Here is a 12011-nt window from a genome sequence, read left to right as displayed (position 1 = left end):
TTAGCCAATGAAATTGCCTGGATTCAAACAGTCTGAACTCACAGGGATCTTGTATTTCATGCTTAGGCCCCTTCAAACCTTGACGCCTCAGTCAGTTGCAGCTCTGGGGTATAATGGCAATAAGGATCACTTAGCCCAATTCCACAGGTAGGCACGTATGTGCCAAAAGGGACTGCCGAAACTTATTTCCTCTCTTCATCAAAGCAGATGTGGTTTGGCTTCAGGATTTTCCTTGCTAGAGAAGATGACTTAATGCTTCACAGGAAGGTTTGTGGTTTTGTTTTGTTTTGTTTATGGGAGGGGTGGTGTTTAAACAAAATCAGAGGCCCTGGCCTGGGTTTCTAAGTGGTTAGAGCACTGGCCCACAAACCGAGGGTCCTGGGTTCCGTTCCCCATCAAAGGCACATAAAATCCCTGTCCTGGTAGGGCGTGTGCAGGATGCAACCAATCCATATTTTACTCTCACATCGATGTTTCTCTCAATCCTTTTTCCCTCCCTTCCACTATCTTAAAAAAAAAAAATAAATGAGAAAAATATCCTCAGGCGAGGATTAACAACAACAAAAAATCATTGGAAGTTGGTCTCAACTTTACAAAAAAGTGCTCCATAATTTTCTTTTTGTGCATTTGTTAGATAGGTGACTATATCAGGTGATCAGTAATTTAGGATTAAAAAAGGAAAAACAAGTTCAGTGAAACACTATGCAAAAGGAATGTCCCACCCTTCTGGGAGCTAGGATGGTGGCCTGGCTGGTAAGATTATTGAGGGAACTTAGCCAAACAGGCCTGGTGACTAGTGTGAAAATGGGCTTTCTGGATTCGGGCCAACGGAAAGCTCCATTGTCTCTGCCGTGCTCAGGTGGCAGCATGGCTGGATACGTGAGGGCCTGAAGGTGAGAACTGAGGGAACATAAATATGCAGATCAGCAGCCAATACCCGGCACTCGGAGCAGGCCAGTGCGTGGAGCTGAGCTGACAGCACAACGCTTGGGCCAGAGCAATCAATATTTGGAGAAATTTCTAGTGAGGGGTTTGTGTGCTCTGGGGGCACCTGGCCTGTCTATAATTTCATAAATGGACTATGATAATTTCATTAGTAGACTTTCAGGCATTTCTACAAACATACTGTGTATATATGTTTGGGTAATATGTGTAGAATGAGGTACTTGCATTTTGATAGTAAATATGCATAGGTTACTATTTTTTATTAGTTGATATTCACATTTACACATCAATTTGCAAATTCCTCATTCTATGCTTATTACCCATTTGACACATACACCCACATACACACATCACACACTTACATACACTGTCTAGTAACCAGACAAGCCTGCACATTAATACAAATCTGCAGGAAGTCCCACTTGGGCATTTTGAAATCTCTTGCTTTAAAAATAGGCAGCATTGTCCTTTTGGGTGGAATACTTACCAAACCTAGGGAATTTTGGCTGCACATGATATATCACGTAGAAATGAGATAATTCCCACCAGTATTTTTATGCACTTTCATTTAAAAACTGTGAGTGATATTTATGTTTGGAGAAATCCAAGATGCTTAAGCTAGGACCACCTGAAGATTTGTTTTAATATGCAGTACTTTTAGATCGACTACAATATATATCGATAGATACACATAAAGCATACATGTGTACGTAGCCATTCTCTGAGTGCGTGCACATGTACACAGACATGTGTATGCCTGATGTATATATACAGACAGTATGTTTAATAAAACCTTTTGTAATTTTACTTTAACAGGCAACCATTCGAGTATGCAGGTTAAGGATCCTTTAATCTAGAATGCTTGATCTACCAATTAACCCATGTAGCCAGACTTTCATTCACCATGAATTAGCTGCAATTCCACTGTGTGGAGATCAAGCCACTTTATTGAGACATAACACTCTTTTCTTTTTCCTCTTTCTTTGCATAGCTAACTTAGCATCTAAATGGCAAAAAAAAAAAAAAAGGTACTAAAAGAGATTTCTGTAAGATGTTGTCTTTAAAGAAAATATTGTGCAAAATCTTTTAACACCTCCTCCCTCCCCCGACAGAGGTCAAGGAGAAATTTGAGCTTAGAAATTATTTTTTCTTTTTGTTTGGTCTCTTCTGCTGTCTTGAAATGCATCACAATATTCCTATCACCCAATCTCGTACTAGCTGGAGCACTGAAGAGGAACTAAAAATACAATATACTTTGTAAACATTTCATACAACAGAATTGAAGCTCATAACATAAAAAGAAATCATCATGCAAAATGTTATGCAACAACAATGTTATTTTGTGCTGACATTGAGGTTTGAAAATGTTGCGTATGTCAGACATAGCTAGACAAAAAATAAAAATGTGGACATTTGGAAATAAATGCTCTCTTTCCCAAAACCTGGTGTCGAACTTGAGAGCCTGAGCCTCAGTTTAGGATTCCAATCCAAAACAACGTTTCAAGAAGGAAAATGAACGGAAAAGCAAACCAAACTAGGAAGCTGCCGAGTAAAGGAATGGAAGAAGTTTATGGTACTTGATTTTGGCCTAGTCCTGCCGTCGAGCCTCTGACATAAAACGCTGGTCTGCATTTGGGTGGGCAGAGGAGGGCCCGGAGATGGCTGGGGAGCTGCTCAGGTGGGTGAAGACAGACGGTCAAAAAAGTAGAGAGACAAAGTGACTTCCACAAAGAGGGACCAGCAGGATGACAAACTCCGAAAAGAACTACCAAACAAGCAAGAAGGTTAAAACACAAACGGGGAGCCGCTGCCTTCTCGGCGTGACTGCCCCATTACTGGACTGGACTCCGACCAGTGCCACCAGCACCACCCTACGGAGACACCGACTGGCTGAACACACAGACTGGGGTCTTTATCCAGGGGGACGCACGTGAATGATGGTGGCAGCATCACTGACCAAAACGAGACACACTTTTGTACAGTAACAGACGCCTGAATGGCAGACACTGCTTCCTCTCCCGGTGAGCAGGAATGGGACCCGGTCAGGCAGAGCTGGGAGACTGGCATCTCACCCTTAATATGCTGCTTCACCTCCTGCGGAACCTTGCCCCTTCTACTTAAACCTCCCTGTGCTCCAGTTTCCTCATCTAGAATCCGGGAATTCCAGTGTCTTTTTGGTGTGCCTTGCAGGGCTGCTGGTAAGAGCAAATGAAACAATGCATGGGCTAGGTCTCTGCAAAGCCTAAGGTGCCTACCAATGTTTATTGTTCCCTCCAATATTGTGCGAAGGCAGGAATTAATTGCCTTGCAAGAGCAGATGAAGGGCCGCTATTAGTTCAAGTGTGCTAGGGAATATTCTTGCTCCCTTTGTGGAATTTCAACATGTCAAAATCTGTCATTTGGGGGGAGGGGGGGAGCAGGGAGAGGGAATGTGTGGTATCTGATTGTTTCCAGCTCATTTAATTATTTTCAATTTGGAATTTTCATGGCTTTTATATTGTGGGTTGAATCATATATAAAAGCTTGCCAGCTTATCAAATATGTTACTTGCTATTCCAAATGTTAGAATGCCGTAATCAGCACTTGACCCATCTGTCTTGTGGTTTACAGTATCAGCACAGCAAACATGCTGGAACAATAGCCGCTCCTTCCACAGGCATCGGGCCCTCAGCTCCCCACTCCCTCCCTGTGACAAGCGCCTCATTAACCTTGGACCTGCTGCTTCCCGATGGGTCCCGTTATAAAGCAGCCTGTGCGGCGAGAGGGGACATGCTCCATTGCCAAGTTTGCTTGAATTTTCTCCTGGGAAAATGATTTTTACTGCAGGCTTATAGGAAACTGTAATCCTAGCAACATTAATAAAAAATATCCGCAATATGAATAAATATACTATTCTGGCAGGACTATTGATTAAAAGCAAAAGTCGATGAAATCTTTTTCTTGTGGGGTCACCTCAAAGTTTTGAATGCACGGCTAAAAATCATTATTTAGCAGTCTCCTCTTATATAAATCTTTTGTCTGTGAAAGATGGTGTGTAAATGGAATTTAGAAAAATCAGTTTTAAATCACAGCTACTCAAAAGAAGACTATGACTGAGCCTTTATTTTTTTAAAGAAGTACTCCTGTTTAATTTTTCTTAAAATCTGGTCTTCTACCTACATGAAGCTGAAAGTTAGGGACATCTCTGATAACACAACCTGGTAACACATCCTGGCTCTTTAATGAATGCATGCTACCTGAGCGTGCAGGGCTCTCACTCCTTCTCACCAGGGGACAGGGCCTGCGTAGAGAAACGCTTGCCCTGTGGCTTATAGGACAATGAAAGGTCCCAGGCTGATCCGTAACCCGCCAGGCAGCAGCTTCGCATTTCAGCCAATGGGTCTCGATGAAAAGTTGTGAAGGGACTCCCGGCTGCCAAGTGTCTGTCCAGAATTCTGACAGTGAGGTTTGCCACCACAGAAACACAAGCTCCCTATTTTTTCCCCCTCACGGAGCAAAACAAAAACATCATACCTTGGTTTCCAACTTCATTTACCCAATTACCATTGCTCATGTTTACACAATTAAATCTGTTTGGCTTCCAAAGAGAGAGTTAAATGTGACTGCAGGAAACAAAAAAGAGAATTCCTCTGAGTGCTCGGCTCAGCCAAGGAAGGGAAGCATCCAGGAGCGAGAGGCACTCCAACCAGCCCTGAAATAACCTGGGCATCCGGGTTCCAGTGAGCCAAGTGCCAGCCCCTGAAATGCCATGTGAGAGATGGATGTGCTTGATGGAAGCCCACTTACTACAGTTCCAATCTATGGACACGTTGCTGAAGAAGCCAGTGTTTGTGTTGTGCTATTACTGCAAATCACTAGCCTGTAGCCGTTTGCTTTGATGTGGGATTCGGGCTGGGTAAAAGCTAGATAGGAACAGAAAGCTGAGGAGTTTCCAGGGTACCCTGCCTTCCTCATAGGATGGCTCCATGGACCATGCCTTTAATGCAGCATTACAGTTCAGTGCCATTTCCTCATGGGCTGTAAATGACATACAGTGACCCCCTTGTGGGACCATCACTCCCTTTCAGAAGATTCCGTCTCTAGGGCAGTATGAAGTATATGGTAATACTGACTGTTGGGTAAATCATGGATCCTTTTCTCTGCTCTTTTCACTGCGGTTGTGTTTGTCCCTTCTGTAAAACATGCCTCTGAGCCTGTCCTACTCTTACTCAATTCCCTTTCATAACAAGAGGGTGCCTCATAACAAAGCTCCACTCCTCTGCTGAAACCTCTACTTGTGCATTGATGGCCTTTATCAATAGCAAACCACATACATATCCCCCCTCCCTCCATGCCCAGCAAATTATGTGTTTCTGGGGCTTGAACAGAGTCTGCCCAAGGCAGGTCCCCAAGGAGGAGAAAATCCTCAGTGGACCCCACCCAGTGCACTGCTTTCATGGCAAAGCAAAGACTCAGTGTTGCAGTATGTATAGACAGGATGGGGCAACTTTTATCTCTTCACCAAAGCCCCTGGTTACTTAACACATGTACTAAGCTGAATTGTGAATCATAAACAGTATAACCTAAACTTCCAAACCTGAGAACAACTTCAGGTGTCTTAATGCAATTTAAAATGATTTAAGATAGTTAAAAATACTTTTGATTTAAATTTAAAATAATTTGTATCTACAAGGAAGAAATAATGCTACTATGATATTTTTCTTCTCTAATTTGTCATCCTTGTCCTAAACAATGAGCTGTGGCACTTCAGGAAAGTGAACTTAATTCTGGATAGATACACTCAGTAGTGGATATCTGTTATTCTTGTACAAGTATAAGAGATTGCCTTTCCTCCACTCTATGTGGTTCTGGTGTGAATGTCAAGCAATGAATTCTATAGGGGCAGTCATGTGAGCCAAGTCAAGTTAACCATACTCTAGCACCGTCATGGAAATTCTGATTGGCTCAGAAATTAACATATGACTCAAGCATGCCAATGAGTCCCTTCTCTGGAATTTTATACAGTTGCTTGGAGAAAAAAGCTTGTTTTCTTTTAGGGTTTATTTAGGATGAAAGCCGGTGCTATCTGTAACATGTTGTTCCCAACCTCTCTACCATGACCTCCAGTCACTTTAAAGATACCTGTCAGCAGTTGGAGAGTTTAAAACACACTAAAATTCTTTATCCTGAAACCAGTTCCTCCAGGCATTTCCTAGCCACACTGGCCCAAAATTTCCTTTTTTTGCTTAAACTATATGAGCTCTGTGTGTGTGTGTGTGTGTGTGTGTGTGTGTGTGTGTGTGTGTTGTCTCTTGCTTTAGCAAGAATGTACTGATTTAATAGTACTATTAAATATCCACTCAGTCCCCAAATAAGCTTTCACGTATATGGCCACAAGCTTTCTGGGGCAGAATCTTGGGGCATCTGGAAGGATGCTGAATAGAAGCAAACACTTTATCAAGGCCAGGGACCACCTAGACAGTTCTTCCTGGGGAACCAGCCCTTGGCCTCCAGGATGACATCCTCCTTGCATTGCATCAAAGACAAAGAGCCTGGCCTTGGTGAAGACTTTGCAGCACCTGGCATGTTTCCCTTTACTATGTGCAGAATGTAACTACGTGTTTTATGCCAGTGCTCTCTTCTATAATGTCTGCTCCCTGGGGGTAGGGACCATGGCAGCTTTTGCTCATTGCTCACTCCTTTGGAATCTGGCATGGATCCTGGAACTTAGTAGGTATTTACTAATATCTGTGGAGTTATATTGCTGTTTTATTTTGAAATTAATGATAAAAAGACAATCAACTGCCTCCTATATTCCACTGACATCCAAATTGCAATTCCTGGATCAGCAGCTCCGCATCACCTGGGCACTTGTTAGACATGCAGGTTTCCAGGCCCTGGTCCAGACCTGCTAACTCAGAATCTATGTCCTAACAAGATCCTTGGGAATTTTTATGAACTTCAAAGTTTGAGATGTATTCTTTTATATTCCAATTCTGAAATAAAACATTATGTCCATGCTTCACATTTAAATTGGGATGTTTTCTTTTAAACAATAATAAGCAAATAATAACAGATAATAAATATAATGATGTAACTATGCTAACAGGCACTGTGCTAGTAGCTCTTTTCGGAATATGTGTTTCAATCTTTGCAACTATGCTTTGGGGGAGGAAAATAAAAGTGAGGCTTACAGAGGTTAAAATGTTCATTGGAGCCAGGATAGTGTTTATGCTTCGGTACGTAGGCTGGTCCTGAGGTGGCGTTTCCTTAGAGCTGCATATACAGGATCCTGTCCTGTGGACATTATTCATCTTCAGCTGTCATGCTAAAATTCAGGCCAGATGGGCTGTGGTGGGCCATCATCTCTTGGCTAAAAGGTAAGGTCACCAGGTTGGGGGTGAAGGCTCCTGAATAGTGTGCAGGATCCCAAACTAGAGTCACTAACTGCCCATCTTATTTAGAAACTGCTAGGCCTCAGTTTTCCCGTCTGTCAGGTGACTGTTTGGGACTAGATGATTGAGAAACCCCTTTTTAGTCTTACAATTTTATCACTAACAACCACGGTGTTTCATAGCTTAGACGTTCAACATGTAGGCTTAGGAATTATGCTCATGTTCAAATTCTGTCTCTGCTAACTAGCTGTGTATTTTTGGGCAACTTACTTAACATGCTTCTACGTATTTCTCTCTCTTTGTATTTCTATATACAAGGAGTGAATTCTTATTTCATTGAGTGTAATGGCATATTTTAACATTTCTGAAATTGGGTGCATTTACATTTGATGGCCTCTAACAATTTAGTTGGCAGCATTGTTTTGTTCTTAGGAGTATGTAAATTAATGGTACATCTTATAATTGATGGCCTTTTAGAGCAAAGAAATATGGTAATAACACACTACTTATAGAGTTGTGAGAATTAATAGATATGCCTGCAACTACTAAATTCTCAATAAAGGACAGTTGTCACCATTGTCAGCAGCAGCAGCGGCATCTATTCTGTTTCTGGTAGAAGAGACTCTGGTTTTATATTTATTGGTTTATGGCATCTTTTCTAACATTTCCTTCTTTCCTCCGGTATCCTCCTTGGTGACAGTGTTGGAAACATGTTCCTCCTTGCCCTCCTCACTTTTTATAACATGGGTGAATTACTGTAATTAATTCTGAATGTTTACTGTAATTAAACTGAATGTTTAATTTCTAATAATTAGTCTAGAAAATAATCTGGGCTTGGAAACCCTGATTGATGTGTCCCTGAAACAAGAAGGAAGGAAAGGGAAACATTTAGTTTCTTGTGTGAGACATGGAGCATGAGGTGGTGCTCATTTCGGAAGGGCCTGGCGCTTGGGAGGGGATTTGCTTTTGGGTAGGTGGCTCTGCACTGTGTGTTCAAGGATTGTAAGCTTAGTTGTCTTCTCCTTCCACTGGCCTTGGGCCTGGAATGATACCGGGAATGATACCGAACCTCAGCACTACAGAACCTGCCTGGAGTCCTTTGGGTGAACCTGTCCTCCGTTAGAGGGTTTCTGTCAGTTGGGGAGACGAAAGTCTCCAATTCTTTGGTAATCTCAGGGGATCTCAACTGCCCTGAGAAAGACTTCAGGATGGGGAGATTTTGGCAGTGATGCGGTCTCAGAAAGGACTTTTCTGTTTTTGGGTAGTTTTCCTGGATTAAAAGTTATAGGTATTTTTGAAGTTATCCATTCATTGACTACTACCCAAGTGCCCACCACATCAACTGGAAAGGTGGCAGTGAGAAAAGAGATGAAAAAGCATGGTGTTTAAATTTAGAAAAATCTGGTTTAAATCCTGCTTGAGTAATTCACTTGTCCTCAGATCCCTCAGCTGTAAAAGGGGTAAAGATGGAATCTGATTTTGCATATGAAGTCCTTAGCCCATAGGAGGGTTGGCTGGCTCTATATCTATCTATCATCTATCATCTATCTACCATATATGTATCATCTATCATATACCTATTTACATCTGCTTATCTACCTACCTATCTCTTAATCTATCTAATTTTGCAAATATTTGGTATAGTTGGAGAAAATTATTTTATTTCAAGTTTCAATTGAATTTTTATGATGCTCAGAAAATTATACAAGTATTTAATCAAAAATCGAGGCAAAACAGCAATAGTAGTCTACACATAGAGCTTGCTGGATTCAGAACATGTGATGGCTTAAGTGGAAATATATTTAAAATAATAAATTTATGTGCAGGAGTCACAACTTTTCATTCATAGAGTAGCAGCCTTTTATTTTCTTGAGATACTGTAATTAAACTGAATGTTTAATTTCTAATAATGCCACAAGACAGAAAGCACAAGTCCACCAAAATGCCACCTGCTGAGTCCCCTAGCCTCTCAAAGCACAGCCTGAGCAAAGGGCTCCTCGCTGTCCACATTCCACCCAATCAGGGCATGTGACTCCAGCAGTGCCCTGCCACCTCCATACAGTTGGCTTTGAATACCCACCCATGTATTTGTGCTTAGATTCCTCTGAGGGAATTGAAAAAGGAGAGGGAAGGTAAGAAAAAAGGTGAAAATATCCAGAAAGAAATCATTCTGATTGTGATTGTGGTTGAGATTTGTTTTGCTTAGAAGCCTCAGATATACCAGGCTTTAAACCCATCTCTGCTTGGACCTTAACTTTTAGACCTAGTTTTACTCAAGTACTCCTTCTCAGTCCTTTCTCTCTGGCTTAAAGAGCCTTTAATGGCTTTTTATCACCTTTGGATGTGAGATGTGTCGATTTTTTCCTTTGAAAAATCTATGGGCATTCAAAAGTTGGCATAGATTCCAGGTTAAAAACTTTGGACTGTGAGATATAATCTGAACTCTATTATTAGGGCATAATAAGACTTTTGAGATCTTGCCTCCTGTCTACATTGCCATCATCAGCACCCTTTACTGCCATTATTTCATTTCATCGCAACCACATTGAATTACAGAGTAGCTGAGACTGTGACCTCTGCCTGGATTCTGTCTCTACCCTTATTCTACTAGAAGTGTGTTATTTGACCTCTCTGTATCTTGGTTTGGTCTTCTCTAAAATAGGAATAATAGTAGTATCCACCTCATAAGGGTTTTTGAAGATTAAATGAGGTTAATACATATAAAGCAATTAATAGTCATACCTGGTACATAATGCACACTGAATAAGCATTAGCTATTTTTATTAGCTATATGGTTTTATGTATTTGCACATATTACTCTCTCTGTCCATGGTGCCTCTCCACTTTCCAATCCCTGCTCCCTTTCACTGATTCTAATTCATCTTTCAGGATGCCATTCAAGCTTTCCAACCTTGTGAAGATTTCCAAGGCATCTGACAGTGTCCACTTATACATAGCTGTCCCAGTTGGTGCACTGCACCCAACTTAATGTGTAAATGACACTAGGCACCCATTTGCACACAGGCTTCATAAGCTGTCTCCTGTTGTCTGCATAGTCCCTGGCTTTCACCACTACACCTGGCACATGGGTAGGCCTCACTAAACACTTGTCGAATGAATGAAAGAATGAATGAATGAATACCTTCCCTTCTTGGGAGAGAAGGGCACATGTATCTTGAACATAGGTTCATGAGTTTCCCAATACTTAATGCCAGTCTGGTGCTTGGCATGTGCTCAAAAATTTTGAGTTGATCTGAAATATGTTCATCTTTGATGAAATAGGCTTAACTTCAATGAAAAGATAATAATCTTTTGGGAATCCTTTAGACCGTAAAAATAAAAGTTAATACTATATGTTTTGTTACTAGAGCTTTCCTTACAAAATGCTTAGAATTTTTTGGACTAAACAAGAAGAACACATCCGAAGTCAGAGATTTTTCTAAGAGGTTTCCTCTCGCGAAGCTTCCACCCTGTGCCTGCGCCCTGCTTCACCACACGATACGCAGAACAGCACAAACACAACCTCTCTCCATCTTGGCTGATAGACATTCACCAAAGAACATAAACTTCTCAGTAGGGTAGGAAACAGAAAAAGGAAATGAAAAACAAAAGTGAAGATTCGTTTGGTTCAGTAACTATTTTTAAAAAGCACATGAGGCCAAATCCCTGGAATCCGAAAAACCAAGGATGAAAAGTTCCACACAAACCAGAATTCTGTTCCTCCAAAGCTTATGCCTTTATGGAATTTCTACTCTATAAAGGTTAACATCTAATGGGCATGAGGGGTGGTTAGACAGCACAAATTAACTCCTTAAGTATCATTGCAACTCCACACCAGTCTTTGGGAGTATATACATTAAGGAGCCATTAAAAAAAAAAGAAACTAAATATAACTCAACAATCCTGATAGTTTATAATGCAAATACAATTGGTTCACCTGCGTCCTTTTGATTCTCTATTTGAAAGAGAGAGCACAATGAGGAGAGAAGAGAGAGAGAAACAAGAACACATATGCAGGATTAATGAGCAAGTGGACCAAAATGCCCCCCACTTATGTGTGATACATGACATTGGAAGAAAAGGTCGCCCTTGGGTTCCCACCGCCCCGAAGTGTGGGGGCCAGCAAAAAAAGGCTCCTTCACAGAGGTGAAAAATGCTGCACAAATAGAAAATTAGTAAAATTAAGTTTAATGTGAAATCAAGCTATGAAACATACATGAACTCTCCAAGTGACAATTAAGTCATGTGTTCTAGCCAAAGCTTAGAGGACAAGGACAAGTCAAAATCTCCAGAAAGAACAAGGAAAAGCTTTCCAGCTTGAGAGAAAAGGGACAGGAGGCATGTAAGATCTAATTTTTACAGAGAATAGACCACCTCATGTGATCTTATATCACAATAGTTTGACATGTTAAACATGGAAAAGAAGGCATGGTTTTGCCCCAGCTGTCCTTTATCTGACACCTAACATATTGCTCCCGGCCTAGATGCTACCTTTTTATTGTGTACCAGTGACAAGCACTTTACAAATTGGCGTTACACACAAGCAAAGTAAAAATGCATTCAGGTCACAGACAGAGAATAACTGAAAAACTTACAGACAAATCTGAGTTTATCACAAACAAATGGCTTAATTGTCTAACCTGTTTTAGGCTGATAAAAAGTGACTGGACTTCTCACACTGGATTTCACAGA

The 12011-nt window shown here is 41.1% G+C and overlaps 1 protein-coding gene across 8 annotated transcripts in view; it reads right to left on the bottom strand.

Moving 5' to 3' along the window:
- CADPS (calcium dependent secretion activator) overlaps window positions 1-12011 on the bottom strand; it is a 411831-nt gene that overhangs the window by 97526 nt on the left and 302294 nt on the right. The gene's annotated exons all lie outside the window — the stretch shown is intronic.

Source organism: Pipistrellus hanaki (assembly GCF_964339955.1).
Source record: "Pipistrellus hanaki genome assembly, chromosome: 13".
Taxonomy (NCBI): Eukaryota; Metazoa; Chordata; class Mammalia; order Chiroptera; family Vespertilionidae; genus Pipistrellus; species Pipistrellus hanaki.
The sequence above is the reverse complement of the archived record's forward strand: the minus strand, read 5'-3'. Positions and strand labels throughout refer to the sequence as shown.